Source organism: Elephas maximus, chromosome 10, assembly GCF_024166365.1.
Source record: "Elephas maximus indicus isolate mEleMax1 chromosome 10, mEleMax1 primary haplotype, whole genome shotgun sequence".
In the NCBI taxonomy this organism is placed as follows: Eukaryota; Metazoa; Chordata; class Mammalia; order Proboscidea; family Elephantidae; genus Elephas; species Elephas maximus.
The window spans coordinates 1,380,958-1,403,595 of NC_064828.1; positions in this window are offsets into that span (position 1 = coordinate 1,380,958).

Below are 22,638 nucleotides of genomic sequence, written 5' to 3' on the forward strand. Positions count from 1 at the left end.
GTCTCTTCTTTTCGATTCTGTTGTATTGGATTCTCGTTTTCTCTTTTCTCTATCCCATGCGATGCTACTCTACCATACCCTACACGAAACTAAGATATCCTGACTTATCCTCTTCTATTCTATTGGATTCTGTTTTCTCTGTTCTACCGTGTGCTACCCTACCTTATGACACCCTACTGTACCATACCCTACTCCATAGGGGTACTCAAGAAGGGTACTAGTTTGGAAAAGGGACTACCTCAGGCAAGGGGACTAGTTCAGGCTACTAGTTAGGGCCACTGTACTAGTTAAGAGTACTAGTTCATGGACGGGTACTAGTTAAGGCTACTAGGAAAGCAAGGTACAAGTGAAGGCTACGACTTCAGGCAAGTGTGTTAGTTTAGGCTACTAGTTGATGCAAGGGTACAAGTTCATACTACTAATTAAGGCCAGGGTACTAGTTAAGGCAACTGGTCAAGGCAAGGGTAGTAGTTATGGGTAGCGATAAGGCCAGGGTACTAGTTAAGACTACTAGTTAATGCCAGGGTACTAGTTGAGGCAAGGGTACGAGTGACGGCCAGGGTACTAGTTAAGGCTGGGCTACTAGTCCATGCAAGGCTACTCCTTCAGTGTACTAGTTAAGGTTTTGCTACTAGTTAAGAGGACTAGTAAGGCAAGGGTAGACGTTAAGACTGTTCCTTAAGGCAAGGCGACTAGTTAAGGGTACTAGTTACCACAAGGCTTCTAGTTCAGAATACTAGTTAGGGCCACTGTACTAGTTCAGAGTACTAGTTAAGGCTACTAGGAAGGCAAGGAACGTGTTAAGGCCACTACTTCAGGCAAGAGTCCTAGTTAAGTCTACTAGTCGATGCAAGGGTACATGTTAATACTACTGGCTAAGCCCAGGTTGCTAGGTAAGGCAACTGGTTAAGGCAAGGGTAGTAGTTATGGGTACTGATAAGGCCAGGGTACTAGTTAAGACTACTAGTTAATGCAAGGGTACTAGTTAAGGGTACTTGTTGAGGCAAGGGTAGCCATTAAGACTATTCCTTAAGGCAAGGCTCCTAGTTAAGGGTACTAGTTAGGACAAGGCTACCAGTTCAGGAGACTAGTTAGGGGCACTGTACTAGTTAAGAGTACTAGTAAAGGCACGTGTGCTAGTTAAGGCTGCTAGTTAAGGCAAGGTAGAAATAAAGGCCACTGCTTAAGGCAGGAGTACTAGTTAAGGCTACTAGTTGATGCAAAAATACAAGTGAATACTACTAGTTAAGGCCAGGGTACTACTTAAGGCAACTGGTTACGGCAAGGGTAGTAGTTCTGGGTACTGATACGGCCAGGGTACTAGTTCAGACTAAATGCGAGGGTACTAGTTAAGGGTACTAGTTGAGGCAAGGCTACTAGTGAAGGCCAGGGTCTTAGTTAAGGCTACTGGAGAAGGCCAGGGTACTAGTGAAGGTAAGGCAACTAGTTGAGGGTGCTAGTTTAGAGAAGGCTACTAGTTCAGGATACTAGTTAGGGGCACTGTACTAGTTAAGAGTACTAGCTAAGGCACGAGTACTAGTTCAGGCCACTACTTAAGGCAAGGGTACTAGTTAAGGCTACTATTGGATGCAAGTTTACAAGTTGATACTTCTAGTTAAGGCCGGGGTATTACTTAAGGCAACTGGTTAAGGCAAGGGTACTAGTTACGGCAAGGCTACTAGTTAGGGGTAGTAGTTAAGGCTTGGCTACTAGTTTAGGACACTAGGAAGGCAAGGGCAGACGTTAAGACGATTACTTAAAGCAAGGCTACTAGTTCAGGGTACTAATTCAGACAAGGCTACTAGTTCAGGCTGCTCGTTCTGGCCGCTGTACTAGTTAAGAGTACTAGTTAAGGCATAGGTACTAGTTAAGGATACTAGTTAAGGCAAGGTACAAGTGAAGGCTACTACTTAAGGCAAGGCGACTAGTTTAGGCTACCAGTGGATTCAAGGGTACAAGTGAATACTACTAGTTCAGACCAGGGTACCAGTTAAGGCAGCTGGTTAAGGCCAGGGTAGGACTTATGGGGACTGAGAAGGCCAGGTACTAGTTAAGACTACTAGTTAATGCGAGGGTACTAGTGAAGGGTACTAGTTGAGGCAAGGCTACGAGTGAAGGCCAGGGTACTAGTTAAGGCTACTGGTGAAGGCCAGGGTCCTAGTTAAGGCTGGGCTACTAGTTCAGGGTACTAGTAAGGCAAGGGTAGACATTAAGACTATTACTTAAGGCAAGGCTACTAGTTAAGGGGAGTAGTTCAGACAAGGCTCCTAGTTCAGGATACTAGTTAAGGCAAGGGGAGTAGTTCAGATTCAGAATTTAGGGGACTTGTCAGGGCAAGGGTACTCTTCAAGGCTAGTTGTCTAGCCTACTGATCTATACCACTAGTCTGGCTAGTCCAGCTGTCTGGTCTAGGCTACTACTCTAGACTTCTCTGGTCTACTCTACTCTAGTCTGCTTTCGTCTACCCTAGTCTACCCTATCCAAAACCACCCTACCCTAACCTTTTCGAATCTATTCAATTGGATTCGATTCAAAGCATTTCAATGGGATTGGACGCGATGATGCTTGAATCGGCTCATTCGGCACCATCAGCTCGATTCAGCTCGATTTGGCTTGAATCGCTTCGATTCAGCTTGTTTCAACTCAATTCGACTTGGTTCAGCCTTATTCGGCTCGATTCGACTCTTTTCTACTCTAGTTTTCTCTATGCAACTCCATTCGACTCGATTCTACTCTATTCTGTTCTACCCTACCCTACTCTAATCTATTCTAATGGATTCGATTGGACGCTATTCGACGCGATTCACCACGTTTTGTTTCCATTGGGCTCGATTCGGCTAGAATTGGCTCTATTCAGCTCTATTCTGCACTATTCCACTCTATTCGACTCTACTCTTCTCTACTTTACTCTGCTCTACCGTACTGTGCTATCTTCTGTTCCTTCTATTATGTACTGTTCTATTCTATTCTGTTCTACCCTCCCAGCCGCTCCCCTCCCCTTCTCTAATCTTTGATTCTGTTCGAGTCATCGCATTTTCACGCCATTCGACCCGATTAGGCTTGAATCAGATCAATTCGCTTCGAGTCGGTCCGATTGGGCTCCATTTCGCTCCATTCAGCTCCAATGGCATCGATTCTGCTGGATTCTGCTCGATTAGGCCTTCTTTGGCCCTATTCGGCCCAACTATGCTCTATTCGACTCTTTTCTACTCTATTCGTCTCTAGTCGGCTCCGTTCTAATCCATTCCACACCATTCTGCACTATTCTCCTCTATTCTCGTCTACCCTTCCCTACCCTAATCTATTCCAATGGATTCGATTGGACCCGATTCGAAGCGATTCAACGCGATTCATCTTGTTTTGTCTCCATTCGCCTCAATTCGGCTATGTTCTGCACTATCTGACTCTTTTCTACTCTATTCTATTCTGCTGGATTCTTTCTCTTCTGTTCTGTTCTCTCCTATTCTGTTGGACTCTGTTCTATCCTACCCTACCCAAGCCTACTGCACCCCACCCAAACCCACCCTACTTGAATCGATTTGATTCAATTCGATTCACTTCGACGCCATTGGACAGGATTCGACGGGATTCGACAAGGTCCGAAGGCATTTGACGGGATTCAAAGAGATTAGACGAGATTCCATACGATTCGACGTGATTCAGCAGAATTCTGGGAGATTGGACGCAATTCGAAGTTATTTGACGTGATGGGACGTGATTCGTCGTGATTCGACGACATTCGATGCAATCCGATGCGATCCGAAGCGATTCGACCCGGTCCGACACAAAACGATGTGATTTGATGCGATTCGACGTGATTCGATGTGATTCGACGCTATTCAGTGACAGTCGGCGTGATTCTGCTTGATTCAGCTCGATTAGGTGCGAATCGGCTCTATATGGCTCCTTTACGTCTCTATTCGGCTCCATTCAGCTCTGTTTTCTCTATTCGTCTCTATTGGGCCTCTTCGTCTCTAATCGACTCTATTCGAGTCTATTCGACCCTACTCTTTTCTACTCTATTCTATTCCTTCTATTCTGTTCTAATCTCTTCTATTCTAGTCTACTCTATTCTATTCCACCCTCCTCTCCGCTTCTCTAATCTATACGTTTGGATTGGATTGGATGCATTGAACGGGACTCGACGTGATTAAGCTTGAATCAGCTCGATTCGATTCCATTTGGCTCTATTCGGTTCGTTTGGCTTGAATTGCTTCGATTCTGCTCAATTCCGCCTCTTTCGGCCCTATTCTGCTCTATTCGACTCTTCTCTACTCTTTTTGTCTCTATTTGACTCCATTCTACTCCATTCTATTTATTCCACACCATTCTACACTATTCTGCTCTACTCTATCCTACACCACTCTAATTTACTCGAATCGATTAGACGTGATTCCTCTCATTTCGACTCCATTCGGCTCTATTCAGCTGTATTCGCGTCTACCCTATTCTACACTAGCCTACTCTATCGTCCTCTAGTCTACTCTTCTCTATTTTCTTTATTCTTCCTATTCTGTTCTGTTCTATTCTACTCCATTCTACTCTATGCTACCCTACCCTATGCTACCCAACTCTAATCTATTCTAATCCAATTGATTGGATTGGATTCAACCCATTTGGACACGATTCGGCTCAGTTTGGCTCTATTTAGCTCTGTTCGAATCTATTCTACTCTACTCTGTTTCCCTCTACGCTACCCTAGCCTACTGTTTTCTGTATTCGTTCTGTATTGTTCTGTTCTCTTCTATTCTCTTCTGTTTTATTCTATGCTACTCTACTCTATTCCACCCTGCCATACCCGAACCTCCCCTACTCTAATCTGTTCAATTCGATTCCATGAATTTGGACACGATTCAGGTCGAATTGGTTCGATTCATGTCCATTCGGCTCCACTTGGCTCGAAGAGTGTCGATTCAGCTGGATTAGGCTCAATTCGGCTCGACTCGGCCCTCTTCGGCCCTCTTCAGCACTATTCGGCTCTTTTCTCCCCTTTTCGACTCCATTCGATTGTGTTGCACAGCATTCTACTCCACTCAACACTGTTTTACTCTACCCTACCCTAATTGACTGGAATTGGTTCGAGGGGATTCAACGCGATTTGCCTTGTTTCTTCTCCATTTGGCTCGATTCGACTCTATTCGACTCTGTTCTACTCTACACTATTCTGCTCTGCTCTAACCTTTTGGACTCGATTCTCTTGTATTCTTTTTATTCTCTTTTACTGTGTTCAATTCTCTTCTACTCTATTTTAACCAACCCTACTCTAATCTATTCCACTGGATTCGATTCCACGCATTTCGATGCGATTCGGCTCCAGTCGGCTCCGTTGTACTCCATTCATCCCTCTTGGGCTCCAATCGGTTCGATTCAGTTCTAATCGGCTCCATTTCGCCCTGGTCAGCTCTATTCAGCTTGAATAGGCTCTACTCAACTCTATATGGCTCTATGAGTCTACTCAACTCTATTATCTCTTTTCAACTCCATTCTACACCATTCTACTCCATCCGACTGTATTCTTCTCTAGTCTATTGTCTTGTACTCTACCCTTCTCTAGTCTATTCTAATCGATTCGATTGGATTGGACTTGAATGGATGGGATTCAATGCAATTCAACGGGATTCGACGAGATCCAGCATGATTCCGCGGGATTCGGCGCCATTCATCTTGATTTCTATCACGTTGGGTCTTTTGGGCTCTATTTTGCTCTAGTCGGCAATATTCAACTCTATTCTTCTAGACTGCACTACTCGACCCTATTCTATTCTTTCAGTTCTCTTCTATCCTGTTCTGTTCTACTGCATTTTGGTCTATCCTACCGTACTCTAACTTAGCCTACTGTAATCTCTTCTATTCTATTCAACAGACTTGAACGGGATTCGACCTGATTCAGGTCATATCGGCTCGAATCAGCTCCTTTTTGTGCGAATTCAACTCGATTCGGTTGGACTTGGCCCTTTTCCTCTCTATTCGGCTCTTTTCGGCAGGATTTGACTCGATTTGACTCTAGTCTACTCTTCTCTATTCTTTCTGGTCTATTCTAATCTATTCTTTTCTACCCTCCCCTCCCCTCATCTTACCTGCCCTACACTAAACTAGTTGATTGGATTCGACACTTTTCAACGCGATTCGACATGATTCTTCTCGATTCACCTCGAATTTGGTGGATTCGGCTGCATTCAGCTCTCTTTGGCTCTATTCAACTCTATTGGACTCTATTCTACTGTACTCGTCTCTACTTCATTCGATTCGATTCTTTCTCTTGTGTTCTGTTCTGTTCTAGTTTAACCCCTCCTACTCTACCCTCCTCTACTCTAATCTATTCCATTCGATTCAATGCCTTTCAAGGCGATTCCATGGGATTAGGCTTGAATTTGGCTTGATTTAGCTCTCTTTGGCTTGAATCGGGTCAATTTGGCTCGATTCTGCTCGATTCAGCATCATTAGGCTCGATCCAAACTTATCCGGCCCTGTTCAGCGCTATTCAACTCTTTTCTACTTTATTCGTCTCTATTTGGCTCCATTCGACTCCATTCCACACCATTCCACTCTGTTCGACTCCATTCTACACTATTCTATTCTCTTCTCCCCCACCCTACTCTAATCTATTCGATTCATTGAGATTTGTCTCATTTCCTCTCCATTCGACTCGATTCAGCTCGAATGGGATCTATTCATCTCTATTCTGCACTACTCGACTCTGACTAGTCTACTCTACTCCACTCTACTCCATTCTACTCTTTGTATTCTCTTCTACTCTACGCTTCTCTAGTCTATTCCTCTGTGCCCTACCCTATTGAATCCCAGCCTAACCTACACTACTCTAAGCTGTTCTATTGAATTCGATTGCATTCGATTCGACCCGATTGGACACAATTGGACGGGATTCGGTGAGATTTCATGAGATCCGATGGGTTTTGGTGGGATTGGATGGACTTCGACGAGATTCGATGCAATAGGATGCGATTAGGTGCGATTTGGCTCGATCTAGCTTGGTCTCTATTTGGCTCATTCCAGCTCCATTCGGCTCCATTCAGCTCGAATCTGGTCGATTGGACTTGATTGGGCTCGATTGGGCTCGATTGGGCTCGACTCAGCCCTAGATGTCCCTATTCGGTGCTATTCCGCTCTATTCAACTCTTTTCTAGTCTATTCATCTCGGTTTGACTGCATTTGACTCCATTCCACACCATTCTACGCTCTTCTATTCTACAGAACCCTATCCCGCCCGAGTCTTTCCTCATCTAGTCTCTTCTTTTCGATTCTGTTGTATTGGATTCTCGTTTTCTCTTTTCTCTATCCCATGCGATGCTACTCTACCATACCCTACACGAAACTAAGATATCCTGACTTATCCTCTTCTATTCTATTGGATTCTGTTTTCTCTGTTCTACCGTGTGCTACCCTACCTTATGACACCCTACTGTACCATACCCTACTCCATAGGGGTACTCAAGAAGGGTACTAGTTTGGAAAAGGGACTACCTCAGGCAAGGGGACTAGTTCAGGCTACTAGTTAGGGCCACTGTACTAGTTAAGAGTACTAGTTCATGGACGGGTACTAGTTAAGGCTACTAGGAAAGCAAGGTACAAGTGAAGGCTACGACTTCAGGCAAGTGTGTTAGTTTAGGCTACTAGTTGATGCAAGGGTACAAGTTCATACTACTAATTAAGGCCAGGGTACTAGTTAAGGCAACTGGTCAAGGCAAGGGTAGTAGTTATGGGTAGCGATAAGGCCAGGGTACTAGTTAAGACTACTAGTTAATGCCAGGGTACTAGTTGAGGCAAGGGTACGAGTGACGGCCAGGGTACTAGTTAAGGCTGGGCTACTAGTCCATGCAAGGCTACTCCTTCAGTGTACTAGTTAAGGTTTTGCTACTAGTTAAGAGGACTAGTAAGGCAAGGGTAGACGTTAAGACTGTTCCTTAAGGCAAGGCGACTAGTTAAGGGTACTAGTTACCACAAGGCTTCTAGTTCAGAATACTAGTTAGGGCCACTGTACTAGTTCAGAGTACTAGTTAAGGCTACTAGGAAGGCAAGGAACGTGTTAAGGCCACTACTTCAGGCAAGAGTCCTAGTTAAGTCTACTAGTCGATGCAAGGGTACATGTTAATACTACTGGCTAAGCCCAGGTTGCTAGGTAAGGCAACTGGTTAAGGCAAGGGTAGTAGTTATGGGTACTGATAAGGCCAGGGTACTAGTTAAGACTACTAGTTAATGCAAGGGTACTAGTTAAGGGTACTTGTTGAGGCAAGGGTAGCCATTAAGACTATTCCTTAAGGCAAGGCTCCTAGTTAAGGGTACTAGTTAGGACAAGGCTACCAGTTCAGGAGACTAGTTAGGGGCACTGTACTAGTTAAGAGTACTAGTAAAGGCACGTGTGCTAGTTAAGGCTGCTAGTTAAGGCAAGGTAGAAATAAAGGCCACTGCTTAAGGCAGGAGTACTAGTTAAGGCTACTAGTTGATGCAAAAATACAAGTGAATACTACTAGTTAAGGCCAGGGTACTACTTAAGGAAACTGGTTACGGCAAGGGTAGTAGTTCTGGGTACTGATACGGCCAGGGTACTAGTTCAGACTAAATGCGAGGGTACTAGTTAAGGGTACTAGTTGAGGCAAGGCTACTAGTGAAGGCCAGGGTCTTAGTTAAGGCTACTGGAGAAGGCCAGGGTACTAGTGAAGGTAAGGCAACTAGTTGAGGGTGCTAGTTTAGAGAAGGCTACTAGTTCAGGATACTAGTTAGGGGCACTGTACTAGTTAAGAGTACTAGCTAAGGCACGAGTACTAGTTCAGGCCACTACTTAAGGCAAGGGTACTAGTTAAGGCTACTATTGGATGCAAGTTTACAAGTTGATACTTCTAGTTAAGGCCGGGGTATTACTTAAGGCAACTGGTTAAGGCAAGGGTACTAGTTACGGCAAGGCTACTAGTTAGGGGTAGTAGTTAAGGCTTGGCTACTAGTTTAGGACACTAGGAAGGCAAGGGCAGACGTTAAGACGATTACTTAAAGCAAGGCTACTAGTTCAGGGTACTAATTCAGACAAGGCTACTAGTTCAGGCTGCTCGTTCTGGCCGCTGTACTAGTTAAGAGTACTAGTTAAGGCATAGGTACTAGTTAAGGATACTAGTTAAGGCAAGGTACAAGTGAAGGCTACTACTTAAGGCAAGGCGACTAGTTTAGGCTACCAGTGGATTCAAGGGTACAAGTGAATACTACTAGTTCAGACCAGGGTACCAGTTAAGGCAGCTGGTTAAGGCCAGGGTAGGACTTATGGGGACTGAGAAGGCCAGGTACTAGTTAAGACTACTAGTTAATGCGAGGGTACTAGTGAAGGGTACTAGTTGAGGCAAGGCTACGAGTGAAGGCCAGGGTACTAGTTAAGGCTACTGGTGAAGGCCAGGGTCCTAGTTAAGGCTGGGCTACTAGTTCAGGGTACTAGTAAGGCAAGGGTAGACATTAAGACTATTACTTAAGGCAAGGCTACTAGTTAAGGGGAGTAGTTCAGACAAGGCTCCTAGTTCAGGATACTAGTTAAGGCAAGGGGAGTAGTTCAGATTCAGAATTTAGGGGACTTGTCAGGGCAAGGGTACTCTTCAAGGCTAGTTGTCTAGCCTACTGATCTATACCACTAGTCTGGCTAGTCCAGCTGTCTGGTCTAGGCTACTACTCTAGACTTCTCTGGTCTACTCTACTCTAGTCTGCTTTCGTCTACCCTAGTCTACCCTATCCAAAACCACCCTACCCTAACCTTTTCGAATCTATTCAATTGGATTCGATTCAAAGCATTTCAATGGGATTGGACGCGATGATGCTTGAATCGGCTCATTCGGCACCATCAGCTTGATTCAGCTCGATTTGGCTTGAATCGCTTCGATTCAGCTTGTTTCAACTCAATTCGACTTGGTTCAGCCTTATTCGGCTCGATTCGACTCTTTTCTACTCTAGTTTTCTCTATGCAACTCCATTCGACTCGATTCTACTCTATTCTGTTCTACCCTACCCTACTCTAATCTATTCTAATGGATTCGATTGGACGCTATTCGACGCGATTCACCACGTTTTGTTTCCATTGGGCTCGATTCGGCTAGAATTGGCTCTATTCAGCTCTATTCTGCACTATTCCACTCTATTCGACTCTACTCTTCTCTACTTTACTCTGCTCTACCGTACTGTGCTATCTTCTGTTCCTTCTATTATGTACTGTTCTATTCTATTCTGTTCTACCCTCCCAGCCGCTCCCCTCCCCTTCTCTAATCTTTGATTCTGTTCAAGTCATCGCATTTTCACGCCATTCGACCCGATTAGGCTTGAATCAGATCAATTCGCTTCGAGTCGGTCCGATTGGGCTCCATTTCGCTCCATTCAGCTCCAATGGCATCGATTCTGCTGGATTCTGCTCGATTAGGCCTTCTTTGGCCCTATTCGGCCCAACTATGCTCTATTCGACTCTTTTCTACTCTATTCGTCTCTAGTCGGCTCCGTTCTAATCCATTCCACACCATTCTGCACTATTCTCCTCTATTCTCGTCTACCCTTCCCTACCCTAATCTATTCCAATGGATTCGATTGGACCCGATTCGAAGCGATTCAACGCGATTCATCTTGTTTTGTCTCCATTCGCCTCAATTCGGCTATGTTCTGCACTATCTGACTCTTTTCTACTCTATTCTATTCTGCTGGATTCTTTCTCTTCTGTTCTGTTCTCTCCTATTCTGTTGGACTCTGTTCTATCCTACCCTACCCAAGCCTACTGCACCCCACCCAAACCCACCCTACTTGAATCGATTTGATTCAATTCGATTCACTTCGACGCCATTGGACAGGATTCGACGGGATTCGACAAGGTCCGAAGGCATTTGACGGGATTCAAAGAGATTAGACGAGATTCCATACGATTCGACGTGATTCAGCAGAATTCTGGGAGATTGGACGCAATTCGAAGTTATTTGACGTGATGGGACGTGATTCGTCGTGATTCGACGACATTCGATGCAATCCGATGCGATCCGAAGCGATTCGACCCGGTCCGACACAAAACGATGTGATTTGATGCGATTCGACGTGATTCGATGTGATTCGACGCTATTCAGTGACAGTCGGCGTGATTCTGCTTGATTCAGCTCGATTAGGTGCGAATCGGCTCTATATGGCTCCTTTACGTCTCTATTCGGCTCCATTCAGCTCTGTTTTCTCTATTCGTCTCTATTGGGCCTCTTCGTCTCTAATCGACTCTATTCGAGTCTATTCGACCCTACTCTTTTCTACTCTATTCTATTCCTTCTATTCTGTTCTAATCTCTTCTATTCTAGTCTACTCTATTCTATTCCACCCTCCTCTCCGCTTCTCTAATCTATACGTTTGGATTGGATTGGATGCATTGAACGGGACTCGACGTGATTAAGCTTGAATCAGCTCGATTCGATTCCATTTGGCTCTATTCGGTTCGTTTGGCTTGAATTGCTTCGATTCTGCTCAATTCCGCCTCTTTCGGCCCTATTCTGCTCTATTCGACTCTTCTCTACTCTTTTTGTCTCTATTTGACTCCATTCTACTCCATTCTATTTATTCCACACCATTCTACACTATTCTGCTCTACTCTATCCTACACCACTCTAATTTACTCGAATCGATTAGACGTGATTCCTCTCATTTCGACTCCATTCGGCTCTATTCAGCTGTATTCGCGTCTACCCTATTCTACACTAGCCTACTCTATCGTCCTCTAGTCTACTCTTCTCTATTTTCTTTATTCTTCCTATTCTGTTCTGTTCTATTCTACTCCATTCTACTCTATGCTACCCTACCCTATGCTACCCAACTCTAATCTATTCTAATCCAATTGATTGGATTGGATTCAACCCATTTGGACACGATTCGGCTCAGTTTGGCTCTATTTAGCTCTGTTCGAATCTATTCTACTCTACTCTGTTTCCCTCTACGCTACCCTAGCCTACTGTTTTCTGTATTCGTTCTGTATTGTTCTGTTCTCTTCTATTCTCTTCTGTTTTATTCTATGCTACTCTACTCTATTCCACCCTGCCATACCCGAACCTCCCCTACTCTAATCTGTTCAATTCGATTCCATGAATTTGGACACGATTCAGGTCGAATTGGTTCGATTCATGTCCATTCGGCTCCACTTGGCTCGAAGAGTGTCGATTCAGCTGGATTAGGCTCAATTCGGCTCGACTCGGCCCTCTTCGGCCCTCTTCAGCACTATTCGGCTCTTTTCTCCCCTTTTCGACTCCATTCGATTGTGTTGCACAGCATTCTACTCCACTCAACACTGTTTTACTCTACCCTACCCTAATTGACTGGAATTGGTTCGAGGGGATTCAACGCGATTTGCCTTGTTTCTTCTCCATTTGGCTCGATTCGACTCTATTCGACTCTGTTCTACTCTACACTATTCTGCTCTGCTCTAACCTTTTGGACTCGATTCTCTTGTATTCTTTTTATTCTCTTTTACTGTGTTCAATTCTCTTCTACTCTATTTTAACCAACCCTACTCTAATCTATTCCACTGGATTCGATTCCACGCATTTCGATGCGATTCGGCTCCAGTCGGCTCCGTTGTACTCCATTCATCCCTCTTGGGCTCCAATCGGTTCGATTCAGTTCTAATCGGCTCCATTTCGCCCTGGTCAGCTCTATTCAGCTTGAATAGGCTCTATTCAACTCTATATGGCTCTATGAGTCTACTCAACTCTATTATCTCTTTTCAACTCCATTCTACACCATTCTACTCCATCCGACTGTATTCTTCTCTAGTCTATTGTCTTGTACTCTACCCTTCTCTAGTCTATTCTAATCGATTCGATTGGATTGGACTTGAATGGATGGGATTCAATGCAATTCAACGGGATTTGACGAGATCCAGCATGATTCCGCGGGATTCGGCGCCATTCATCTTGATTTCTATCACGTTGGGTCTTTTGGGCTCTATTTTGCTCTAGTCGGCAATATTCAACTCTATTCTTCTAGACTGCACTACTCGACCCTATTCTATTCTTTCAGTTCTCTTCTATCCTGTTCTGTTCTACTGCATTTTGGTCTATCCTACCCTACTCTAACTTAGCCTACTGTAATCTCTTCTATTCTATTCAACAGACTTGAACGGGATTCGACCTGATTCAGGTCATATCGGCTCGAATCAGCTCCTTTTTGTGCGAATTCAACTCGATTCGGTTGGACTTGGCCCTTTTCCTCTCTATTCGGCTCTTTTCGGCAGGATTTGACTCGATTTGACTCTAGTCTACTCTTCTCTATTCTTTCTGGTCTATTCTAATCTATTCTTTTCTACCCTCCCCTCCCCTCATCTTACCTGCCCTACACTAAACTAGTTGATTGGATTCGACACTTTTCAACGCGATTCGACATGATTCTTCTCGATTCACCTCGAATTTGGTGGATTCGGCTGCATTCAGCTCTCTTTGGCTCTATTCAACTCTATTGGACTCTATTCTACTGTACTCGTCTCTACTTCATTCGATTCGATTCTTTCTCTTGTGTTCTGTTCTGTTCTAGTTTAACCCCTCCTACTCTACCCTCCTCTACTCTAATCTATTCCATTCGATTCAATGCCTTTCAAGGCGATTCCATGGGATTAGGCTTGAATTTGGCTTGATTTAGCTCTCTTTGGCTTGAATCGGGTCAATTTGGCTCGATTCTGCTCGATTCAGCATCATTAGGCTCGATCCAAACTTATCCGGCCCTGTTCAGCGCTATTCAACTCTTTTCTACTTTATTCGTCTCTATTTGGCTCCATTCGACTCCATTCCACACCATTCCACTCTGTTCGACTCCATTCTACACTATTCTATTCTCTTCTCCCCCACCCTACTCTAATCTATTCGATTCATTGAGATTTGTCTCATTTCCTCTCCATTCGACTCGATTCAGCTCGAATGGGATCTATTCATCTCTATTCTGCACTACTCGACTCTGACTAGTCTACTCTACTCCACTCTACTCCATTCTACTCTTTGTATTCTCTTCTACTCTACGCTTCTCTAGTCTATTCCTCTGTGCCCTACCCTATTGAATCCCAGCCTAACCTACACTACTCTAAGCTGTTCTATTGAATTCGATTGCATTCGATTCGACCCGATTGGACACAATTGGACGGGATTCGGTGAGATTTCATGAGATCCGATGGGTTTTGGTGGGATTGGATGGACTTCGACGAGATTCGATGCAATAGGATGCGATTAGGTGCGATTTGGCTCGATCTAGCTTGGTCTCTATTTGGCTCATTCCAGCTCCATTCGGCTCCATTCAGCTCGAATCTGGTCGATTGGACTTGATTGGGCTCGATTGGGCTCGATTGGGCTCGACTCAGCCCTAGATGTCCCTATTCGGTGCTATTCCGCTCTATTCAACTCTTTTCTAGTCTATTCATCTCGGTTTGACTGCATTTGACTCCATTCCACACCATTCTACGCTCTTCTATTCTACAGAACCCTATCCCGCCCGAGTCTTTCCTCATCTAGTCTCTTCTTTTCGATTCTGTTGTATTGGATTCTCGTTTTCTCTTTTCTCTATCCCATGCGATGCTACTCTACCATACCCTACACGAAACTAAGATATCCTGACTTATCCTCTTCTATTCTATTGGATTCTGTTTTCTCTGTTCTACCGTCTGCTACCCTACCTTATGACACCCTACTGTACCATACCCTACTCCATAGGGGTACTCAAGAAGGGTACTAGTTTGGAAAAGGGACTACCTCAGGCAAGGGGACTAGTTCAGGCTACTAGTTAGGGCCACTGTACTAGTTAAGAGTACTAGTTCATGGACGGGTACTAGTTAAGGCTACTAGGAAAGCAAGGTACAAGTGAAGGCTACGACTTCAGGCAAGTGTGTTAGTTTAGGCTACTAGTTGATGCAAGGGTACAAGTTCATACTACTAATTAAGGCCAGGGTACTAGTTAAGGCAACTGGTCAAGGCAAGGGTAGTAGTTATGGGTAGCGATAAGGCCAGGGTACTAGTTAAGACTACTAGTTAATGCCAGGGTACTAGTTGAGGCAAGGGTACGAGTGACGGCCAGGGTACTAGTTAAGGCTGGGCTACTAGTCCATGCAAGGCTACTCCTTCAGTGTACTAGTTAAGGTTTTGCTACTAGTTAAGAGAACTAGTAAGGCAAGGGTAGACGTTAAGACTGTTCCTTAAGGCAAGGCGACTAGTTAAGGGTACTAGTTACCACAAGGCTTCTAGTTCAGAATACTAGTTAGGGCCACTGTACTAGTTCAGAGTACTAGTTAAGGCTACTAGGAAGGCAAGGAACGTGTTAAGGCCACTACTTCAGGCAAGAGTCCTAGTTAAGTCTACTAGTCGATGCAAGGGTACATGTTAATACCACTGGCTAAGTCCAGCTTGCTAGGTAAGGCAACTGGTTAAGGCAAGGGTAGTAGTTATGGGTACTGATAAGGCCAGGGTACTAGTTAAGACTACTAGTTAATGCAAGGGTACTAGTTAAGGGTACTTGTTGAGGCAAGGGTAGCCATTAAGACTATTCCTTAAGGCAAGGCTCCTAGTTAAGGGTACTAGTTAGGACAAGGCTACCAGTTCAGGAGACTAGTTAGGGGCACTGTACTAGTTAAGAGTACTAGTAAAGGCACGTGTGCTAGTTAAGGCTGCTAGTTAAGGCAAGGTAGAAATAAAGGCCACTGCTTAAGGCAGGAGTACTAGTTAAGGCTACTAGTTGATGCAAGATTACAAGTGAATACTACTAGTTAGGGCCAGGGTACTAGTTAAGGCAACTGGTTACGGCAAGGGTAGTAGTTCTGGGTACTGATACGGCCAGGGTACTAGTTCAGACTACTAGTTAATGCCAGGGTACTAGTTAAGGGTACTAGTTGAGGCAAGGCTACTAGTGAAGGCCAGGGTCTTAGTTAAGGCTACTGGAGAAGGCCAGGGTACTAGTGAAGGTAAGGCAACTAGTTGAGGGTACTAGTTTAGAGAAGGCTACTAGTTCAGGATACTAGTTAGGGGCACTGTACTAGTTAAGAGTACTAGCTAAGGCACGAGTACTAGTTCAGGCCACTACTTAAGGCAAGAGTACTAGTTAAGGCTACTAGTTGATGCAAAAATACAAGTGAATACTACTAGTTAAGGCCAGGGTACTAGTTAAGGAAACTGGTTACGGCAAGGGTAGTAGTTCTGGGTACTGATACGGCCAGGGTACTAGTTCAGACTACTAGTGAATGCGAGGGTACTAGTTAAGGGTACTATTTAAGGCTACCAGTGAAGGCCAGGGTCTTAGTTAAGGCTACTGGCAAAGGCCAGGGTACTAGTGAAGGCAAGGCTACTAGTTAAGGGTGCTAGTTTAGAGAAGGCTACTAGTTCAGGATACTAGTTAGAGGCACCGTACTAGTTAAGAGTACTAGCTAAGGCACGAGTACTAGTTCAGGCCACTACTTAAGGCAAGAGTACTAGTTAAGGCTACTATTGGATGCAAGTTTACAAGTTGATACTTCTAGTTAAGGCCGGGGTATTACTTAAGGCAACTGGTTAAGGCAAGGGTACTAGTTACGGCAAGGCTACTAGTTAGGGGTAGTAGTTAAGGCTTGGCTACTAGTTTAGGACACTAGGAAGGCAAGGGCAGACGTTAAGACGATTACTTAAAGCAAGGCTACTAGTTCAGGGTACTAATTCAGACAAGGCTACTAGTTCAGGCTGCTCGTTCTGGCCGCTGTACTAGTTAAGAGTACTAGTTAAGGCATAGGTACTAGTTAAGGATACTAGTTAAGGCAAGGTACAAGTGAAGGCTACTACTTAAGGCAAGGCGACTAGTTTAGGCTACCAGTGGATTCAAGGGTACAAGTGAATACTACTAGTTCAGACCAGGGTACCAGTTAAGGCAGCTGGTTAAGGACAGGGTAGGACTTATGGGGACTGAGAAGGCCAGGTACTAGTTAAGACTACTAGTTAATGCGAGGGTACTAGTGAAGGGTACTAGTTGAGGCAAGGGTACGAGTGAAGGCCAGGGTACTAGTTAAGGCTACTGGTGAAGGCCAGGGTCCTAGTTAAGGCTGGGCTACTAGTTCAGGGTACTAGTAAGGCAAGGGTAGACATTAAGACTATTACTTAAGGCAAGGCTACTAGTTAAGGGGAGTAGTTCAGACAAGGCTCCTAGTTCAGGATACTAGTTAAGGCAAGGGGAGTAGTTCAGATTCAGAATTTAGGGGACTTGTCAGGGCAAGGGTACTCTTCAAGGCTAGTTGTCTAGCCTACTGATCTATACCACTAGTCTGGCTAGTCCAGCTGTCTGGTCTAGGCTACTACTCTAGACTTCTCTGGTCTACTCTACTCTAGTCTGCTTTCGTCTACCCTAGTCTACCCTATCCAAAACCACCCTACCCTAACCTTTTCGAATCTATTCAATTGGATTCGATTCAAAGCATTTCAATGGGATTGGACGCGATGATGCTTGAATCGGCTCATTCGGCACCATCAGCTCGATTCAGCTCGATTTGGCTTGAATCGCTTCGATTCAGCTTGTTTCAACTCAATTCGACTTGGTTCAGCCTTATTCGGCTCGATTCGACTCTTTTCTACTCTAGTTTTCTCTATGCAACTCCATTCGACTCGATTCTACTCTATTCTGTTCTACCCTACCCTACTCTAATCTATTCTAATGGATTCGATTGGACGCTATTCGACGCGATTCACCACGTTTTGTTTCCATTGGGCTCGATTCGGCTAGAATTGGCTCTATTCAGCTCTATTCTGCACTATTCCACTCTATTCGACTCTACTCTTCTCTACTTTACTCTGCTCTACCGTACTGTGCTATCTTCTGTTCCTTCTATTATGTACTGTTCTATTCTATTCTGTTCTACCCTCCCAGCCGCTCCCCTCCCCTTCTCTAATCTTTGATTCTGTTCGAGTCATCGCATTTTCACGCCATTCGACCCGATTAGGCTTGAATCAGATCAATTCGCTTCGAGTCGGTCCGATTGGGCTCCATTTCGCTCCATTCAGCTCCAATGGCATCGATTCTGCTGGATTCTGCTCGATTAGGCCTTCTTTGGCCCTATTCGGCCCAACTATGCTCTATTCGACTCTTTTCTACTCTATTCGTCTCTAGTCGGCTCCGTTCTAATCCATTCCACACCATTCTGCACTATTCTCCTCTATTCTCGTCTACCCTTCCCTACCCTAATCTATTCCAATGGATTCGATTGGACCCGATTCGAAGCGATTCAACGCGATTCATCTTGTTTTGTCTCCATTCGCCTCAATTCGGCTATGTTCTGCACTATCTGACTCTTTTCTACTCTATTCTATTCTGCTGGATTCTTTCTCTTCTGTTCTGTTCTCTCCTATTCTGTTGGACTCTGTTCTATCCTACCCTACCCAAGCCTACTGCACCCCACCCAAACCCACCCTACTTGAATCGATTTGATTCAATTCGATTCACTTCGACGCCATTGGACAGGATTCGACGGGATTCGACAAGGTCCGAAGGCATTTGACGGGATTCAAAGAGATTAGACGAGATTCCATACGATTCGACGTGATTCAGCAGAATTCTGGGAGATTGGACGCAATTCGAAGTTATTTGACGTGATGGGACGTGATTCGTCGTGATTCGACGACATTCGATGCAATCCGATGCGATCCGAAGCGATTCGACCCGGTCCGACACAAAACGATGTGATTTGATGCGATTCGACGTGATTCGATGTGATTCGACGCTATTCAGTGACAGTCGGCGTGATTCTGCTTGATTCAGCTCGATTAGGTGCGAATCGGCTCTATATGGCTCCTTTACGTCTCTATTCGGCTCCATTCAGCTCTGTTTTCTCTATTCGTCTCTATTGGGCCTCTTCGTCTCTAATCGACTCTATTCGAGTCTATTCGACCCTACTCTTTTCTACTCTATTCTATTCCTTCTATTCTGTTCTAATCTCTTCTATTCTAGTCTACTCTATTCTATTCCACCCTCCTCTCCGCTTCTCTAATCTATACGTTTGGATTGGATTGGATGCATTGAACGGGACTCGACGTGATTAAGCTTGAATCAGCTCGATTCGATTCCATTTGGCTCTATTCGGTTCGTTTGGCTTGAATTGCTTCGATTCTGCTCAATTCCGCCTCTTTCGGCCCTATTCTGCTCTATTCGACTCTTCTCTACTCTTTTTGTCTCTATTTGACTCCATTCTACTCCATTCTATTTATTCCACACCATTCTACACTATTCTGCTCTACTCTATCCTACACCACTCTAATTTACTCGAATCGATTAGACGTGATTCCTCTCATTTCGACTCCATTCGGCTCTATTCAGCTGTATTCGCGTCTACCCTATTCTACACTAGCCTACTCTATCGTCCTCTAGTCTACTCTTCTCTATTTTCTTTATTCTTCCTATTCTGTTCTGTTCTATTCTACTCCATTCTACTCTATGCTACCCTACCCTATGCTACCCAACTCTAATCTATTCTAATCCAATTGATTGGATTGGATTCAACCCATTTGGACACGATTCGGCTCAGTTTGGCTCTATTTAGCTCTGTTCGAATCTATTCTACTCTACTCTGTTTCCCTCTACGCTACCCTAGCCTACTGTTTTCTGTATTCGTTCTGTATTGTTCTGTTCTCTTCTATTCTCTTCTGTTTTATTCTATGCTACTCTACTCTATTCCACCCTGCCATACCCGAACCTCCCCTACTCTAATCTGTTCAATTCGATTCCATGAATTTGGACACGATTCAGGTCGAATTGGTTCGATTCATGTCCATTCGGCTCCACTTGGCTCGAAGAGTGTCGATTCAGCTGGATTAGGCTCAATTCGGCTCGACTCGGCCCTCTTCGGCCCTCTTCAGCACTATTCGGCTCTATTCGGCTCTTTTCTCCCCTTTTCGACTCCATTCGATTGTGTTGCACAGCATTCTACTCCACTCAACACTGTTTTACTCTACCCTACCCTAATTGACTGGAATTGGTTCGAGGGGATTCAACGCGATTTGCCTTGTTTCTTCTCCATTTGGCTCGATTCGACTCTATTCGACTCTGTTCTACTCTACACTATTCTGCTCTGCTCTAACCTTTTGGACTCGATTCTCTTGTATTCTTTTTATTCTCTTTTACTGTGTTCAATTCTCTTCTACTCTATTTTAACCAACCCTACTCTAATCTATTCCACTGGATTCGATTCCACGCATTTCGATGCGATTCGGCTCCAGTCGGCTCCGTTGTACTCCATTCATCCCTCTTGGGCTCCAATCGGTTCGATTCAGTTCTAATCGGCTCCATTTCGCCCTGGTCAGCTCTATTCAGCTTGAATAGGCTCTATTCAACTCTATATGGCTCTATGAGTCTACTCAACTCTATTATCTCTTTTCAACTCCATTCTACACCATTCTACTCCATCCGACTGTATTCTTCTCTAGTCTATTGTCTTGTACTCTACCCTTCTCTAGTCTATTCTAATCGATTCGATTGGATTGGACTTGAATGGATGGGATTCAATGCAATTCAACGGGATTTGACGAGATCCAGCATGATTCCGCGGGATTCGGCGCCATTCATCTTGATTTCTATCACGTTGGGTCTTTTGGGCTCTATTTTGCTCTAGTCGGCAATATTCAACTCTATTCTTCTAGACTGCACTACTCGACCCTATTCTATTCTTTCAGTTCTCTTCTATCCTGTTCTGTTCTACTGCATTTTGGTCTATCCTACCCTACTCTAACTTAGCCTACTGTAATCTCTTCTATTCTATTCAACAGACTTGAACGGGATTCGACCTGATTCAGGTCCTATCGGCTCGAATCAGCTCCTTTTTGTGCGAATTCAACTCGATTCGGTTGGACTTGGCCCTTTTCCTCTCTATTCGGCTCTTTTCGGCAGGATTTGACTCGATTTGACTCTAGTCTACTCTTCTCTATTCTTTCTGGTCTATTCTAATCTATTCTTTTCTACCCTCCCCTCCCCTCATCTTACCTGCCCTACACTAAACTAGTTGATTGGATTCGACACTTTTCAACGCGATTCGACATGATTCTTCTCGATTCACCTCGAATTTGGTGGATTCGGCTGCATTCAGCTCTCTTTGGCTCTATTCAACTCTATTGGACTCTATTCTACTGTACTCGTCTCTACTTCATTCGATTCGATTCTTTCTCTTGTGTTCTGTTCTGTTCTAGTCTAACCCCTCCTACTCTACCCTCCTCTACTCTAATCTATTCCATTCGATTCAATGCCTTTCAAGGCGATTCCATGGGATTAGGCTTGAATTTGGCTTGATTTAGCTCTCTTTGGCTTGAATCGGGTCAATTTGGCTCGATTCTGCTCGATTCAGCATCATTAGGCTCGATCCAAACTTATCCGGCCCTGTTCAGCGCTATTCAACTCTTTTCTACTTTATTCGTCTCTATTTGGCTCCATTCGACTCCATTCCACACCATTCCACTCTGTTCGACTCCATTCTACACTATTCTATTCTCTTCTCCCCCACCCTACTCTAATCTATTCGATTCATTGAGATTTGTCTCATTTCCTCTCCATTCGACTCGATTCAGCTCGAATGGGATCTATTCATCTCTATTCTGCACTACTCGACTCTGACTAGTCTACTCTACTCCACTCTACTCCATTCTACTCTTTGTATTCTCTTCTACTCTACGCTTCTCTAGTCTATTCCTCTGTGCCCTACCCTATTGAATCCCAGCCTAACCTACACTACTCTAAGCTGTTCTATTGAATTCGATTGCATTCGATTCGACCCGATTGAACACAATTGGACGGGATTCGGTGAGATTTCATGAGATCCGATGGGTTTTGGTGGGATTGGATGGACTTCGACGAGATTCGATGCAATAGGATGCGATTAGGTGCGATTTGGCTCGATCTAGCTTGGTCTCTATTTGGCTCATTCCAGCTCCATTCGGCTCCATTCAGCTCGAATCTGGTCGATTGGACTTGATTGGGCTCGATTGGGCTCGATTGGGCTCGACTCAGCCCTAGATGTCCCTATTCGGTGCTATTCCGCTCTATTCAACTCTTTTCTAGTCTATTCATCTCGGTTTGACTGCATTTGACTCCATTCCACACCATTCTACGCTCTTCTATTCTACAGAACCCTATCCCGCCCGAGTCTTTCCTCATCTAGTCTCTTCTTTTCGATTCTGTTGTATTGGATTCTCGTTTTCTCTTTTCTCTATCCCATGCGATGCTACTCTACCATACCCTACACGAAACTAAGATATCCTGACTTATCCTCTTCTATTCTATTGGATTCTGTTTTCTCTGTTCTACCGTCTGCTACCCTACCTTATGACACCCTACTGTACCATACCCTACTCCATAGGGGTACTCAAGAAGGGTACTAGTTTGGAAAAGGGACTACCTCAGGCAAGGGGACTAGTTCAGGCTACTAGTTAGGGCCACTGTACTAGTTAAGAGTACTAGTTCATGGACGGGTACTAGTTAAGGCTACTAGGAAAGCAAGGTACAAGTGAAGGCTACGACTTCAGGCAAGTGTGTTAGTTTAGGCTACTAGTTGATGCAAGGGTACAAGTTCATACTACTAATTAAGGCCAGGGTACTAGTTAAGGCAACTGGTCAAGGCAAGGGTAGTAGTTATGGGTAGCGATAAGGCCAGGGTACTAGTTAAGACTACTAGTTAAT